Consider the following 16633-nt stretch of genomic DNA (forward strand, 5'->3'; position numbering starts at 1 on the left):
CGCAGTGCACCGCTCAACTCCAGCACATTGAAATGCAACAATGTCTCCTCCCGAGCCCATATGCCCCATACCTGTGGCTTGTCGAGATGCGCCCCCCCCACCCCACCTGGGAAGCGTCTGCCATGATCGTGAACTGAAACTCTGGTTCCAGCAGGGCCATGCCCCGTACGGGATTGTGCAAGTCCACCACCGAAGGGCTTCCTCCAGCTCCCGGGCGACGACCACTTTGTCTGACCACCACCCTTGACTCTGCAACCAACTATCTGCGAGGAATTCCTGCACAGGCAGCAATTTGGAATGAGCGGAATACATATTGCCATGGGTCCCAACAGAGGCATACAACTTCAGACCGAGACTACCATACCATGGCCCCACTCACCCGCTTTGGACCGCAACTTCACCACTTTTTGGCTGGAAGGTTGCATCAGTTTGTCCCGGGTAAGAAACGGAGCCTCGAGAAACACCAAATCCCTGATTTTTCAAAGTTGATGGCGCATCCCAGCCATTGCAGACCGACCCATGGTCGCCATGAGAGACTTGCAGCACCCGTTCCGTCGACAGACCACTTAACAAACAATCGTGCAGGTAGGGGTACACAGGATGGCCTTCCCTGCGGAGGAAGGCAACCACCGGAGCAAGGCACTTTGTGAACATCCTGGGAACTTCAGGCCAAACGGAAGGACAAGGAACTGGTAATGATCCTCCCAGACCACAAAAACACAGGAACTTGGTGTTTTTGTCTCATCAGAATGTGAAAGTAGGCATCTTCCAGATCCAACGATGCCAGGAACTCTCCCGGTGGCACAGAGCGGATGACATCCTGAAGTGTGAGCATCGTGAACTTCAGACGCTGCAGATTCTTGTTTAGTTGCCGAAGACTGGAAGATGCGGCTGCGCCACATACATGGGCGGAATGGAGGACGCCGAAACTCCAACGAATGGCCGAGACATACTGTATCCAGCACCCAGTGGTCTGAAGTGATAAGTTGCCACTCGTCTATGCGGTTCGCCACCCTGCCCCCCCCCCCCCAAGTAGATTACCCATATGACAGTCATTGTTGAGCCGTTGACTGCCTACCTTTAGCAGCCGAGGCGTGTGCACCCTTCTTACGCTGGGTTTGAAAGTCTCTGCTCTTTTGATCCGACTGGAACAAGCGCCTATAGCCTTGAGACGAATAGCTGGAGAGTCCGTAACCTCCATCTCGGGAGGCGGCAAAATTATAAGTTACTCACCGTAGTAACTGAAGTACTCATAGTCCACAATCCCCTTTCCTCCATAATGTATGGGCGTCCCTTCCAAGGGACGGGAGACTACCTATTTCACCAGAAAAAACACCTTCCCCTTTAAATTTAGAGTGGTGCGGCCCAGGGAGCATTCGCTGCCCTGACTCCACCGCCACACCCCAGTTTCCATTGACGTGTTGACAATACATTTAACCTTACCTAATGACACCAATATTATTAGGGGGGAGGTTGGTGGGACGTATGGAGGAAAGGGGACTATGGACTAAGCACGTTAGTCACTACGGTGAGTAACTTCTAATTACTCTTACATCCCCGTCCCCTTTCCTCCATACTGTATGGCGATTACAACTGAATGTAGCCCCCAGGCGGAGAGGAGACCCTCCTTAAGCAAACAGGTTCCCGAGAACCGCCTGTCCGAAGGCCGCATCAGATCTAGAGCTGGCATCTAAATAGTAATGCTTACAGAAAGCCGAGGGAGAGGCCCAAGTGGCCGCCCTGCTTATGACTTACCAAGGGACATGGCGCAGGAATGCGATGGCAGTTGCCCTGGCCCTGACTGCACGGGCATGCAAGTTGGCAGGAAGTGGCTTGTGCTGACCCTCGTACGCTTACTTGATGGCAGGGACCATCCAGCGGGATATGGAAGCCTTAGAGGCCCAATAGCCTGGCCTCAAGCCTCCGAAAATGACAACCAGGGCATCTGACCTGCGGAAGCCCTTGGTCCTGTCCAGGTAGAATTTTAGGGCACGCCTGATATCCAGGCAGTGCAGCACTCTGTGCTTCGCCCTTGGGATCGGGAAAGAACGTGGGGAGGACCATTTCCTCGTTCAAGTGGAACGCGGATTGAACCTTGGGCAGAAATGCCAGGTGAGTCCGCACCACTACCTTGTCCTTGTGAAAGATGGTACATGGTTCAGGAGGCGACCAGCGCCTTAATCTCACTGACCCTGCGAGCCAAGGTAAGACCGACTAGTAAGGCCATCTTGATGGTGACCAGCCTGATATCCACGGACGCCCTTTGCTCAAATGGTTTTTGCGCCAGGGCTCCCAAGACTATGTTAAGGTGCCACACAGGGCGAGGTCTCTTGATGGGCGGGTAGAGCTTAGCGAGACCCGTCAGATGTTTGATGATAGGGATGGAAGAGGAAAAAATGCCTTCCTCCGAGTTCCTGTAAGCCCCAATGGCTGCAAAGAATGTGCGGCAGGTGTCCACCTGTACACCAGAATGAGCGAGGTGCGCTGAAAAGGAGGGCACGTTGTCCAAAGTGCACGCCAGTGGGTAAATTTCCTTGGAGTCGGCCCAGTGGCAGAATCTGGTCCATTTGCTTTTGTACTGGCCCCTGGTGGCTTTTCTCCTGGCGCCTTGTACGATCTCCAGATTTGCCTGTGAGAGGCTAGGGTGCTCAGGTACCACACTGAGGGCTAGCTTCCTGTGCTGGGCCCATCGGAAGGTGTATCGGGGGCACCTCTGAGAGGCTGAGTAGCTCGAGAAACCATGGCTGGGCCGGCCACCAAGGAGCTATCAGAATAAGGAGTCAGTGAGACTCCTTGATCTTGCAAATTACCCTGTAGATCAGAGTGGGCGGAAAGGCGTAGGCATTCATGCCGGTCCACTGGAGGGGAATGCGTCAACCAGAGAGCCGGGGCCCTGACCCTGCCAGGATGCGAACTGGGGACATTTGTTGTGCCAGGTGGAAAAGAGATCCACGTGGGGGTGACCCCACATGTTGAAGATCTCTTTAACAAGGTTGTTTAGCCGCCACTCGGAATTGTCCGCTCATAGCCAACAGAGCCTGTCCGCCTCCAGGTTGGATTCACCCGGGACGTGGACTGCCGAGAGGTAAATGTTTTCCAGGGCCAATTCCCACATGCTGAACGCCAGCCTGCACAGAGGAGGGGATCTGGTGCCTGCCTGTTAAGCAGAATCCTGTGCGGTGCCCTTCGGGAGCACTACACACAATTAAGACTACAGGTGGCAATACAAGTTTTACCTTTGGTACAAGCCTGTAGTACTATGTCGGAGTGGTAGCAGTGGCGGAGCAGTCAGGCTTATCTCAAGAGTATATGAGCAGTAGCAGAGATTACACAAAGGGACCACAATTATTGTGACTCAAGCAAACACTGACTCAAGTTTTCAGGTAGAAAAACATAAGTACATTTATTTTTAAACCATTTGTTATAAACACAACACTTCTATTAAACTTAAACACAAATCGCACGTCAAATATAGTACAACTAACCAATTCACTTGCTACAGTATGTCTCAAGGTAAGTACCCTGTGTTTGGATGAACCGGTGTTACGAACAAAACACGTTCCCGCAAATACGATTGCGATCACTTTTTGACAGTTCGGTCTACTAATTAAACATGTATCCGTGACATGAAATGCTACCGGGGCAAAAACACACTAAAACCTGAGATACCCAGAGGGAGTTGGAGGCAAAAATCACAGGCAATATTTTGGTTAGGCAGAGAATTGAGAAACAGAGACAGGAATTCAAGAGTCAAAGGGCCAGAGCCAGGGTCAAGTGACACCGGGGGCCTGTTGCCGAAGATCACACATTCAGACAGTTCACGATTCAACGTAGCCAAGAGTACTTCGATATTGTCTATGTTCGGAAGCAAAAGTTATGAGGAGCGAAGACAAGGGCAAGTCTTGAAGAAAAGGGTTTCACCCAGTTTCCTCAAGCAGAACACTACCTTATTCCAATGGTGCAGCTGGTGCCCTGGCAGTTCGTTGGTTTCCCGCAGACCCACGATTCCTGGAGCTTCGTTGTGAAAGAGGACGTCTGAAGGGATTTCGACCAAGGCTGTGGAAGATGAGCTTGTTATCCCCACCAGGCTCAAGGGAAGAAGACTCCAGACTGGATCTTCTCTTAGTTGTCGAAGGGTAGATAGCTCAGGACTGTAGCAGGGCTTCACCGGGACGGGGTAGTTGCAGCAGTAGTCGTTCTCTCCGCTTCTCTTTGGTTCCTTGTAGTTCCAGTGGCGACTGCCTTTTATGCGCAAAACTCCCATTCACACAGCCTGGCTGTCAATCACCCAGCAGGGGGGGGTTGTCCAGCCTGGACAACCACCTCAGCCAATCATGGCAAAGTGCGACTTGGGTTTCCTAGGATACCCTGTGCAGGGGGGTGACTACACCCCTCCCTCACATTCAGCCCACCTAGACACTCAGGCGCCTGGTGGAGGGCTTCTGAGAAAAAGGCCGCCAAAAGACGGTGAACAAAGGAGGCAAACCTAGTTTGCCGTGCAAAGTAAAACACAAGGACTTTAACAAAAAGAAATGGCGAATAAACCCAACCGGAGCCAAAAGAAAGACAATTTGGTCAAGCGGATTTATGTTCGATGCTAATAGCCAAGAACAATACCACGTTTATCTAATATAATCGCGGTAGAAAAGTTAGGGTAGATACCACTGCCACCAGCCAAGTCTAAATGTTAAGAGCGAAAATGCTCTAGGAGGTACAGATAAAAAGGCATATGAATTAACCCTTTACAGTACTCGTCGCTTCAAAAGCTACCACAAACAAATACGTTTTTAAAGCTGCGGTTTTATTTTCTAAGTTTTCCGGGCTCCTCCAGCCCGGAAAACTTAGGAAAAATAAACGCAGCTAGTGTTTATTTTAATTTTAAAAAATAGCACTTACCGAGATGCAGCTGCAGCTTTTCTGCCTGTAGTCTCCGGTCCCCGTCCTCCGCGTACAGCACCAATGAAGGAAAAGCCACCCAGTGGTAGCTTTTGTTTACTACAGCTGGCTGGCTTTTCCTTCATTAGTGCCGCCAAAGCCAGCACAGGCAGGCATCCATTTCACAAAATGGATGCGCCCATGTGCTTGCTTTTGCAAATTTTGAGCTTGAATAGCTCAAAATATTACATGGGAATTAAAAAAAAAAAGTGCGAGTATATTTTTTTATATTGCCTATCTATTTTTTAAATACAAATTTTAGGCGAACTATTCCTTTAATGGCAACTTTACCCTTTTCTGGGGGACTGTAGTCAGCCTCAGAAATGGAGTCGGGGGAAGTCTCAAAGACAACCCTGTGCCACGGAACTGAAGGTGCTGAGTGACACACAAAAGAAGGAGGCTACTGAAGCGGTGTACTTCAGAGTCCACAATCACAAAAACAGAAAAATACACTGTTAGGGAGAATTCTCTGTTTAGGCTGAATTTCCTAACCTAGTGAGTACCCCAGCAGCTTTGCTGAATTTTGGCATTTATTTTTTTCTCCTACCCTCACTCTTGGGCATGATTTGAGTGTGTTTCTTTGACTCTAGATGTGTTTAATGGGCTATGGGGTCTTTTACTCCATAGGGCTTCTTGTGTTTTTGTGATGTGTGTTACACCGCACCCTCAGTGCAGTAACACAGGGGCGTCATAGTGACTCCCCAGTATAGACTCCATACCCTGGGACTGACTACTGTCTCCCAGGGCCTGTAAAGTTACAATTGACTTTACTAGTCTTAAATTCTGAACAGAACCAGTAAAAAACATCATATTGTGGACGTACTGGCTGGGGCAATTCAATTGCCCCGGGGTCTGTTAGTCGAGGGGGCACGTCTCCGTCCCCCCCTGATCGAGTTTTGGCTGGTGGCAGTGGATACTACTTTTTATATTCAACCGCAAATATTTCTCTATGGGATTTTCCCATTGTTCGAGGCGGAACAAGTTACTTACCTGTAACTGTTGTTCTTCAGCATGGGTCTGGCATGGATTCACATGCTCATGAATATTCCCCCATCGTCAGGCTGGGAATCCTCGGTAAAGAAAAATCCGTATGTTTCGTTTCTGATCTGTCTTTCGTAGTAGTAACCAATCACTGATCTCTGTGTCATACTGACTGCAGCCAATGATTGCCATCTCCCTAAGCCCCGCCTCTGGCAGCCATCTTCAGATTTGGTAGCACGTGAAGTGGCAGTATGACCAAGTGAAGAGCCGCAGAGGGGTAGGCGGGAGGGTTCGCATGTGAATCCATGCCAGACCCATGCTGGAGAACAACAGTTACAGGTAAGTAACTTGTTCCTTCTCCAGCATGGGGTCTGGCATGGATTCACATGCTCATGAATAAGAGCAGTACACACAGCAGTACACACATGCACACACATAGCAGTACACACATGCACAACCACGGGAGGTGGCAACAGGCTCAACATTAAGCATTATATCCAAAACTCAACATTAAGCATCTCTTACCTCCTCACCAGGCTCACCTTAGGCGAACAGGTTGCGCAGCACTGCTTGGCCGACCCTGGCCTCCTCCCTGGAATCCCGATCGACGCAGTAGAATTTCGTGAAGGAGTGCGTCGACCTCCACGTAGCAGCCCTGCAGATGTCCAGCAAGGGCACACCAGATAGGAACGCCGTGGTAGCTGCGATCGCTCTGGTGGAATGGGCTCTCGGACAGCCAGGCAGCGGTCGGTTTGCCAACCGATGACAGTACATGATACAGCCGGAGAGCCATCTGGAAATGGAAGCCTTCGAGAGAGCCTTCCCCTGATTGACAGGTCCAAAGTTCACAAAAAGTTGTGACGTCTTCCGAAAACTCTTCGTGCGGTCCACGTAGAACTTCAGCGCTCTAGCCACATCCAGCGAGTGCAAAGTCCTTTCAGCCGGTGACGAAGGCGACGGGAAGAAAACAGGCAACACCAAGGGTTCGTTGAGGTGGAAGTCCGACGGCACCTTGGGCATGAAGGAGGGGTGCGTCCTGAGCACTACCCTCGTGTCGTGAAAAGTCTAGTACGGGGGCTTGCAGGAAAGGGCCTGGATCTCTCCCACCTGTCGTGCGGAGGTGATGGCCACAAGAAACGCTGTTTTCCACGACAAGAACTTCAACGGAGCCGAGTGCAGAGGCTCGATTGGAGGTCCCATGAGCTTGGTCAGCACCACGTTGAGCTCCCACGCCGGGGCCGGAGCCTTCACCGGCGGGAATGATCTGAACAGTCCCTTCATGAATTCTTTCACCAGACGATGAGACCACAAAGACGTCCGTCCCGTGGTTCTGGTGTATCGGGAGATCGCAGCAAGATGAATCTTGATGGACACGTGCGCCAGTCCAGCCTTGGCCAGCGTCAGTAGGTACGGCAGTACTTGGGGAGCCGTAATCCGTAGAGGGTTAATCTTCTGTGCGTGGCACCAGACAGAGAACCTCTTCCATTTGTGTCCATAGCATTTAAGAGTTGAGGACGACCTGGCCTTTGCAAGAACCTCTCTGCAGTCGGCCGGCATGTCATAGCCTCCAAACTCTAACGCTGCAGGAGCCAGGCCTGCAAGTTCAGCGACTTCGGGTCGTGATGGAGGATGGCGCCTCCTTCCCTGGAGAAAAGATCCGCGTCCACTGGCAGCTTGATTGACGGGGACGCTGACAAGTCCAGAAGGTCCAGGAACCATATCTGCCTCAGCCACGCAGGTGCGACGAGGATCATCCTGCACCGTGACCTCTTGAGCTGGTTGATGAGCCGGATCAGCAACGGCAATGGAGGGAACGCGCATAGAAACAGGCCCTCCCAGGGGAACGAGAAAGCATCGCCCATGCTCCTCGGCTGGTGAAACCTGCTGGCGAACCTCCGGCACTTGGAGTTCGTCGCCGTCGCGAACAGATCGATCTGGGGTGTGCCCCACCGTCGGAAGAGGCGGTCCACTAGATCCTGTCGTAGTTCCCACTCGTGGCACGAGCGCAGCTCTCTGCTGAGCGAGTCGGTGATGGTGTTTTTTATTCCTGCCAGATGAAACGGCACCAAAAACATCCCTTGTGCGACGGCCCAATGCCACAGATCCTGCGCCTCCTTGGACAGGGCTGGGGATCTGGTACCGCCCTGCTTCCTGATGTAGAACATGGTGGTGGTGCTGTCGGTGAAGATCCTCACCACCTTGCCTTTGAGGGACGGAAGAAAGGACCTGAGGGCCCAAAACACTGCACAGAGCTCCAGGACGTTGATATGGAGGGACTTCTCCGTCGGAAGCCAAAGGCCTCTCGCGTGCAGATTTTCGGTGTGCACTCCCCACCCTTCTAGGGAGGCATCCGTGGTCACTGCCTTCTGGTGGCCCGGGGTCTGGAAGTCCATGCCCGCGGGTGCCCCACCAACGGATCGCTCGTCGGAAGCTCTCGTCGAGTGTGATCCTGTCCTCGAAGATGCCCGTCTGGATCCAGCGAGCGTCCAGGAACTCCTGTAACGGGCGCATCCGAAGCCTGCACAAGCGGATGAGATAAATGCAAGAAGACATCATTCCGAGGAGGGATTTGATGGACCTCACCCTGGCCGCGTCCGCAACCAGCATCCGCTGCACCTTGCCCAAGATGGCCCTCGTCCTTTCCTCCGACGGAGAGGCCAGAAGCGCCACTGTGTCGAGTTTCGCTCCCAGAAACAGTGCGTCTTGCACGGGCACCAGGTGCAACTTGGCGTAGTTTATGGAGAATCCCAGGTCCATGGGTAGCTGGACGGTCCTCGCCGTGTGCTACGCAGCGAGCTCCCTTGTCTTTGCTCGGATGAGCCAGTCGTCCAGGTAGGGGTAGACGTGGATCCCCTCCAGGCGCAGACGCGCTGCCACCGGTGCGAGGCACTTGGTGAACACCCTGGGTGCCGACCTCAATCCGAAGGGAAGGGCTCTGAACTGGTAGTGACGCCCTTGGACCACGAACCTGAGAAACTTTCGGTGTCCCTTTAGGATGGGGATATGGAAGTAAGCCTCCCCTAAATCCAACGACGACAGGAAATCGCCCTCCTCCAGCTGACCCAGGACGTGCTGGAGGGTGACCATCCGGAACTTCTGTGGCGTGATGAATTTGTTCAGTCGTCGTAGATCCAGGATGGGACGCCATCCTCCAGTCGACTTCTTCACGAGGAAGTATCTTGAGTAAACTCCGGCGCCCCGAAGCCTCTTTGGGACGAGCTCGATGGCGCCCTTCTTGAGCATCGCCTTTACCTCCAAGTGAAGTTGAGGGACGTGATGTTACTTCCTGGCCACGGGGGGGACGCGCGGGCACTTCCTTAGAAACTCGAGCGCGTGACCAGGGCCAGGGCGTCCAGCACCCAACGGTCGGTGGAGATGGACTCCCACACGCTAGCGAAGTTCGCCAGCCAGCCTCCCACCGGGATGCTTCGGTGGGGGCCCCGACCCCACGGCCGGTTCAGTCCTGCTTCGACGAGGCTTTGCCGCTTTGTCCTCCCTGGCGACAACGGCGGGGTCCGCCCGACTTGCCTCGTCCCCTGTAGGCTTCCTGTGAAGACGAACGGGCTGCTTGACGGTAAGTGGAATATCCGCCGCCGGAACCTTTGGAGGCACCCCGCTTGCCTCCGGTGCTCCGAAAGGGCGGCCGTCATTGCTGGAGAACACCGGGCCGTTTCCGTGTCCGTCTTGATGGCTTGTAGGGAATCGTCCACTGTTTTTCCAAACAGGTTGCTCCCGTCGAACGGCATGTCCAAGACTCTGGTCTGAACGTCCTGCCGGAAGTCCGTTGCCTTGAGCCATCCACGCCGTCTAAGGCACACGCCGTAGCCCAACTGGCGAAATCGTGTCAGCGATGTCCATCGTAATGGCGTGGTCCGACGCCACTTCTCCTTCCTGCAAGATCTCTAGGGCCTCTGCCCTCTTGTCTGGTAGGAAGTCCAGCAGGGGGGCAATCTTGTACCACAACTCCCTGTCGTAGCGGGCTACGATAGCCAAGGCGTTGGAAGCCTTAATCGGTGTCGCTGCCGATGAGATGACTGCGTCCCATCGTGTCCAATTTCTTTCCCTCGCCGTCCGGCGGGGAGGTTGATGTAGAGGCCGAGGCCCCCCCCCGCCCGCTTTCTTCCTGGCCGCCGCGGAGACGACCGAGTCCGGGGTCGGCTGTGCCCGAAGAAACAAGGGGGCTGCGTACGGGCCTGGTACTTCTTCTCGTACCGATCCCTTCTCGCAGGCGTTGTGGATGGGTTCTTGAGGAGGGCGAGACCCTCATCCCAGATATCGTCCAGTAGAGGTACAGCGAGGACAGTCTTCCTCTTGGTCTCGCGCCGTTGATAAAGGAAACCTTCCTTCTCTTCTGGGCAGAGCTGGAAAAGCTCGGATGCCCTGGCGAGCATGGCATGAAACGATCCAATCTCGTCGGGCGGGGAAGCCCGGGGAGGAGGTGACGACGGGAGATCCTCGTCGTAAGCCTCGTCGTCTGTACCCGTCGCGGCCGTGTCCGTCCCCGTATCATCCCCACGGGTCGTGGACGGGGAGGAGGGCTGAGCAGGGCGCGATGGTTGAAAAGGAGGTGGAGGATGAATCCTTCTCTTAGGAGGAGGGCTCCCAGAAGGGCCTGGCTCCGGGTCCCCCGTCGGGAGCGGTTCCTCCGTTGGTGCTAACAGCAATCTCGTCCTTATCTCCAAGCATAGGGACTGTATAGCCAACAAAATGGGCGCCGAGTTGTCTTGCAGCACTGGTTGAGGGGATTCCGACGGGCGGTCAGGCGCCCCGTCGGCACCCTCGACGTTATCGTCGTCTTCGACGTCGGGGTGCCTCCCGACGGGCTGGTCTTCCACGCCAACGCCGTGGCTTAAGACTTCGATCAGCTCCTCTTCAGAGGTTGAGGCCGAATCCACGACGACCTCCTGCCCCCCCTTTTTCTTCTCCGTCGGAGGTTTCACGGGGGTCCTGTCGATGGGCATGAAAGAGGACTCCTCCGCGGTGGCAGGGAGACTCTGGGCCCAGAGGTCGCCACCACTGGTGTAGCCTCTACAGGCGGAGCCAGGGCCGCCGGGACTGTCTCGATAGAGGCCTTGGCTGGGTGGTTCAAGGCTTTCACCACCTTAGGTGCGCTCACCGCCTTCTCCTTGGGGGGGGGGGTCACCGCCTCGCTCCCCCTCCGATGGGGCCTTCGAGCTCGACCGGGTCTCTCCAGGAGCTTCGCCGGGTGCTCGGCCTTCCTCTTACCCGAGCCAGAGCGTTGGCTCGTGGTTGATGGCGCCAGGGAGGATGCGCTCTGCCTGGCACCCGTAGAGCCTGACCGTTCGGCGCTCCCGGTGCCAGCGGACACGTGGTGCTTGGCCTTCTGTTGGGCCCCCGTCGCCGGGGCGCCCTCAAAGGTCTTAGAAGACCGCTCGGACTTCTTTTTCTCGCCCGACAGGCTCTTCCCTTCCAACCAGTTGGCGAGACGCAGATGGCGGACCTTCATGGTCCGCTCCGACATATTGCTACAAAACGCACAGTCCTTCTCCACGTGCGTCTTGTCCTCATGCAGGCAGTAGAGGCAAAGGGAGTGTTCATCCTCCTTAAAGACATTCTGAAGCTGGCATCCAGGGCAGACCCTGAACAGCTTTCCGGGCGTCGAGCTTCCCTTCTCCTGGGCCATGTCCGAGATGGGCCTGAGAAACTTCTGGAGTCATCCAAAAGCGTGGCTCGACGAAATCTTCACCCTTGAGGGGCGTAGAAGAATCCGACACGGGTCCCCGTCAATCGGATAAAGAAACGGTGGAGCTTGAGGCTCTTTGACCGAAAAAAGAGAATTTTCCTAAGAAAAAGCGCGAAAACGCACTAAAGCTCGAGAGCAATAGCACGAGGATCCCAACACTTGACCGTGCAGTAAAAATCTGAAGATGGCTGCCAGAGGCAGGGCTTAGGGAGATGGCAGTCATTGGCTGTGGTCAGTATGACGCAGAGATCAGTGATTGGTTCCTACTACGAAAGACGGATCAGAAACGAAACTGATACTGATTTTTCTTTACCGAGGATTCCCAGCCTGACGACGGGGAATATTCATGAGCATGTGAATCCATGCCAGACCCCATGCTGGAGAATAATATCTTTATTTAATTACGATAGCCTCGAACATACCGCCGATTTAATTAATATTAATTCTCCGGTTGGTATTTTTTGCCAAAACTCGGTTCGAAAATGGCGTTTGTTTTCTCTGCTGTGACTCCAACCCAAGTCGAGCCCTTTGTTCCACTTTTTGGCGGGCTTCTCCACAGAAGCCCTCGAAAGTGGTGCCACTCTGTCTGGGGTACTTAGGTGGGGTGGAGGGGGATTTAGGCACCCTGGACTGAGTTGCCTAGGCAACTCAAGTCGCACTCCGTCCCGATTGGCCCAAGTGGTGAGCCGGCCGGCTCACCACTTAGCATGTTTGAGTGACAGCTAGGCTGAGTGAATGGGGGGTTTCTGCATAAAAGCAGGGCTTTGGGGACTGGAACATCAGAAGTCGCCACAGGACCTAAGAATCCGACGAGGAAGAAGTTGAGCCGACCTGCCACGACGGCACCACTGGTGGAGCCCTGCTGGACCGTCTCGCCACTTTTCCCCCCAACGACAGAGGAGATCTCCTGCCCGAGAGTCTTCTTCCTTTGACTGGTGGGGATAACCAGTTTCACCGTCTTTTTTGCCTTCCCGACGTATCTCGTGGCCGCCTTGCCTGTGCCAAGCACCCCAGCAACCGGGATACCACGTTTTACCACAACCGCAAATTAAAGGGTAATACCTTTAACCGGAAGACTCAGCGGCTGGTTTCTTCCCTGGCAGTGCAACGACCTTCATGTTTCCTCCAAGACGAGATCTTCTCTTCCCCTGGACGACGAGACTTGCACCCGCTGCCAGGAACAACTGCCACCGCTGGAGGATCCTTCCCACTTAAGGTACCATGTCTCGCCCGGCTTCCCCTGCCACCGACTGTACGGTATAGATTTAGCCCCGGCTTTCGAACCTGGGTTAGCCTGGGACACCCTGGCTAAACTTTTCTGAGCCTCTCAAACTCTTTTCGAACACTCTGCAAGACTTTCTAAGCCTAGTGTAACTGTGATCTTGGGCGCATTTGTGCTCTGCTCTCTAAGAGTGGGACCAGCCTATGGACTTTGGCTCACAAGTGACTCTTGCTCTTCTGCCTTGCTAAAAGTGTTCCTAATCTTAGAGTGGTGTATCTTCACATATTCTGTCTTTTTCCCTCCCTTCTTCGTGAACTTATTGGAGTGGCATCTATAGTTAAGCGCTCACCTCTGTATGAAAAGAAGTAGTGTTAACTAAGACTTACCGAATAAGGGTTGTATATATTATAATAGTAACTGTGTTTATAGTGTTTTACAATAAGAGTGCTGGAGTGTTTCAAACAGTGTGTTTTTAAATAAATAATTATATACTTTGATACCAAAGCTCTGGTCAGTGTTTGCTTGTATTATTGTGTCTGAGTGCCTATTGTGTATACTTTGCATACTGCCTAACTCTTCTTGAGGGAAGTCTGACTGCACAGCCACAGCTACCAGGTACATCTGGGTGGTACAGACTGCTACCAAGTGGGTTTACTGCTAACACCTGTAGTCCTAAATCTTTTGCAGTGTTCCCAAAGGGAACTGCACAGGTTTCTGCCTAAAAGACACATAGCAAAACACGGGTAAGAAAGAGTGGGGAAAAGCTCACTCTTACCAAGTGGAAAAAAAATAAACTCCAGAAGTCCAGCAAAGCTGCTGGGGGACTCACTAGGTGAGGGAAATTAGCCATAAATGAGAATTCTCCCCAACACCTGTTGACGTAGTGCATGCTGGTCGAGTTGTCCGTCTAGATGAGGACAACCTTCACTTTGAGAAGTGGTAGGAATGCTCCGAGCGCTAGCCAGATGGTGTTCAGCTTCAACCAATTGTTGATGTATTCCTGCTCTTGTCGGGTCCAGGTGCGTGGACCGAGAGATCGTCCAGGGTGGCTCCCCAGCCCTCGAGCGAGGAGTCTGTGGTGATGGTGGCCTGCGGAGGGGGCGGCCGAAAGGGCTGCCCTTCCGTAGGTTGCAGTCCATGGACCACCAAGTTAGGTCCGGTGGAGAGATCATCAGGGATTGCGAGCCCCGCTCCCGATTCCATGAGGCCGCAAAGTGCAGCTGAATCCTTCTCATCTATAGTCTTATGTGCCGCACTGCTAACAGAACCACCGTCAGTAGACCCAGAAGACGTTGGTACCAGCATGCCGAGGTCCCTTCTCTGCTGAGGAAGTGGGCGGTGGCCCTCCTGATGGCTCAGATTTTATTTTCCAAGGGCAAAACCCTCTCGGAGCACGTGTCCCAAATGAGTCCCAGGAATGTCAGTATGCGAAGGGTGCAGCTGTGACTTCTGGTTGAGTGAGAAGCCCAGGTCGTGCAGTGTGTTCATAAGGGCATGGGAAGCGTGGCGTACCGCATACGGAGATGTAGCACTGACAAGCCAGTCGTCGAGGTGTGGGTAGATGTGGAGACCCTCCGCTCTGAGGAGGGCCACCACAGCGTTCATGAGTCTGGTAAAGACCATGGGGGCTGAGTTGAGGCCAAATGGAAGGACTTTGTATTGGAAATGGTAGCCCATGATCCTTAACCGTAGGAAAGAACGATGGTCTGCCAAAATCAGGACATGTAGGTACGGGTCCTTCAGTCTCCCTTGTCCAATGTCTCCGCTATAAAAGCTGGCGTAACGATCTTTAATTGTTGCAGGGGTAGGGAAAGGTTGAGGGTGGAAAGGTCCAGCACAACTCGGGCCCGCCTGGTTCTTCTGAATGGCGAAAATCCTGGAGTAGAAGCCAAAGCCTCGCAGGGAGACTGGGACTTCCTCCAATGCCTGGCTCTCTGCGAGCGACCGGATCTCTGCCAAAAGAGTTGCTGTCCCAACCTGTGGGAGGGGAGGGGAGGAGGGAGGAGAGGCTGGGATAGGAAGGTGGTACCTAGTGGACACTACAGAGAGGATCCAGGAGTCCACGAAATTCTGGCACCAGAATTGTGCATGGAGAGCAAGCCTGGCCCCCCCCCCCACTGGAGACACGTGGACCCGAAGGGGCGTGTCATGCCTTCTTTCCCTCGGAGGCCGACACCGAGGAGGGGGACTGGAAAAAGCCCTTACTACGGCCTCCCCCCACCCCCTTTTGTGGTTTGTGCTGGTTCCGAGACAGCAAAGGGTCCGGCTGCCTGGATCTGCGTTCCTTGAAACTATGGAACCCTCCATATGTACAAGCCTTTTCTGAGTGCTGCTGAGATTGGGTGTACAATTTGGGCGTGGTCTTTGTAAGAATGGATAAAGACTTCCACGTTTATGAGCTGTTCTTGTCCAGCTCTTCGTCCGTAGAGGAGTGGAAGAGGTCCCCTCCCCCTCCACGAACGGTAGATCTAGAATGCACTCCTGGACACCCGGGTTGAATTTCGTTGCCCGGAGGCAGGCTGTTCTCATGTCTGTGGCAATGCAGATGGCACGGCCTGAGGTATCGATATGAGCCACTGTGGATTCCATGAAGTCATGCGCCACGAGCTCGGGTTCCACTAGCCCTGCCTTAAAGCGTGAATGGCATTGGGTGGGGAGTTCCATGAGAACGTCTGCAATTTTCTGCCATAACCGTTGGTTTGCGGCAGCCAGCATGGCATCTGCGTTGGCCTGAAGCAGGTGCAAAGTGGGGTTGGAGTAGATCTTGCCGTACGCCTCCAAGATCTTCTCATTGCCTAGCAGCGCCACAGAGGAGGCGGAGGACGACTGAGGCTTGCAGTATAGTGATGCCGCAGCGATCACCAAGGAGTGTGGCTGTGGATGTGTCGAGAGCAAGAGGGTATCCCCTCCATCTGCCTGTACTTGGCATCCAGGAGTCGGTTGACCGGCTGGACCGAGTGGGGCTTGAGCCAACCCTTCTTGGCCAGGGAATCCCCTCGTTGGCAGAGGGGCGTCTTGTGAGGACTTCAGCCAGAACCCCCTCTGTCGGCTGTTAGACCTCAGGTTGGGGGAGGCCCAGGTACTCCACCATGCCAGCAAGACGTTCATGGAAGGCCCTGGCTGAGGATGGCGTGTCTGGATCCTCCACCTCCTCCATATCCTGCGGATCTGGAGGATCCTGTGGAGGAGTAGATTGGTCCAGAGGCTGGGGTACAGGGACTGGAGGCGACGGTTTGCGGAGTTGGCTGTGGAGCCGGAGGAGGCAGCTGCACCGGGGCCTGTGGGCCCGATGGAGGCATCTGTGGTGCCTCTAGCATGGCAGGGAGGAATTCCCTGACTGCATCTTTGATGATCACCTCCATCTGATGATAGCTCATGAAGTCAAGAAACGTATTGAAGAGCATCTCCTCACTGGCCGAAGGTGTCAGGGGGTACCGACGGGATAGTGGGGGCTGCTGGGGCCGCTGCATACCCTGTCCATATGGACGCAAAGGAAAGCTGCCCAGCTCAAATGAAGGGTAGACTGAAGACCATGTACCTGGTTGAAGCCAGTCCACACCTTGACACTCTTTCTTCGCCAAATTCGTGGAATGGCGGACAGGTGCCCCTTTCTGGTGCGGCAGCCATTTTTTTGAGCTGCCTGCCACGTGCCTGCTACGTGTTGCTCAGCCCACTGGGGCCGACTCATCCAAGACTCTTGGGTGTGGATCACAAAGCCTACCCCGCTCCTCGGGCCGGTAGGTGTGCACCCTCAACCCGGGGGGCGGTAGAGCTGCGTTTAGGTTCCCCCT

At 54.1% G+C, this 16633-nt stretch overlaps 1 protein-coding gene across 5 annotated transcripts in view; it reads right to left on the minus strand.

The window, feature by feature from the left end:
• DLGAP5 (DLG associated protein 5) overlaps positions 1–16633 on the minus strand; it is an 827616-nt gene that overhangs the window by 257344 nt on the left and 553639 nt on the right. The window lies entirely within an intron of this gene.

The sequence above is a fragment of the Ambystoma mexicanum genome, chromosome 14, assembly GCF_040938575.1.
Source record: "Ambystoma mexicanum isolate Mex_15411 chromosome 14, UKY_AmexF1_1, whole genome shotgun sequence".
Taxonomy (NCBI): domain Eukaryota; kingdom Metazoa; phylum Chordata; class Amphibia; order Caudata; family Ambystomatidae; genus Ambystoma; species Ambystoma mexicanum.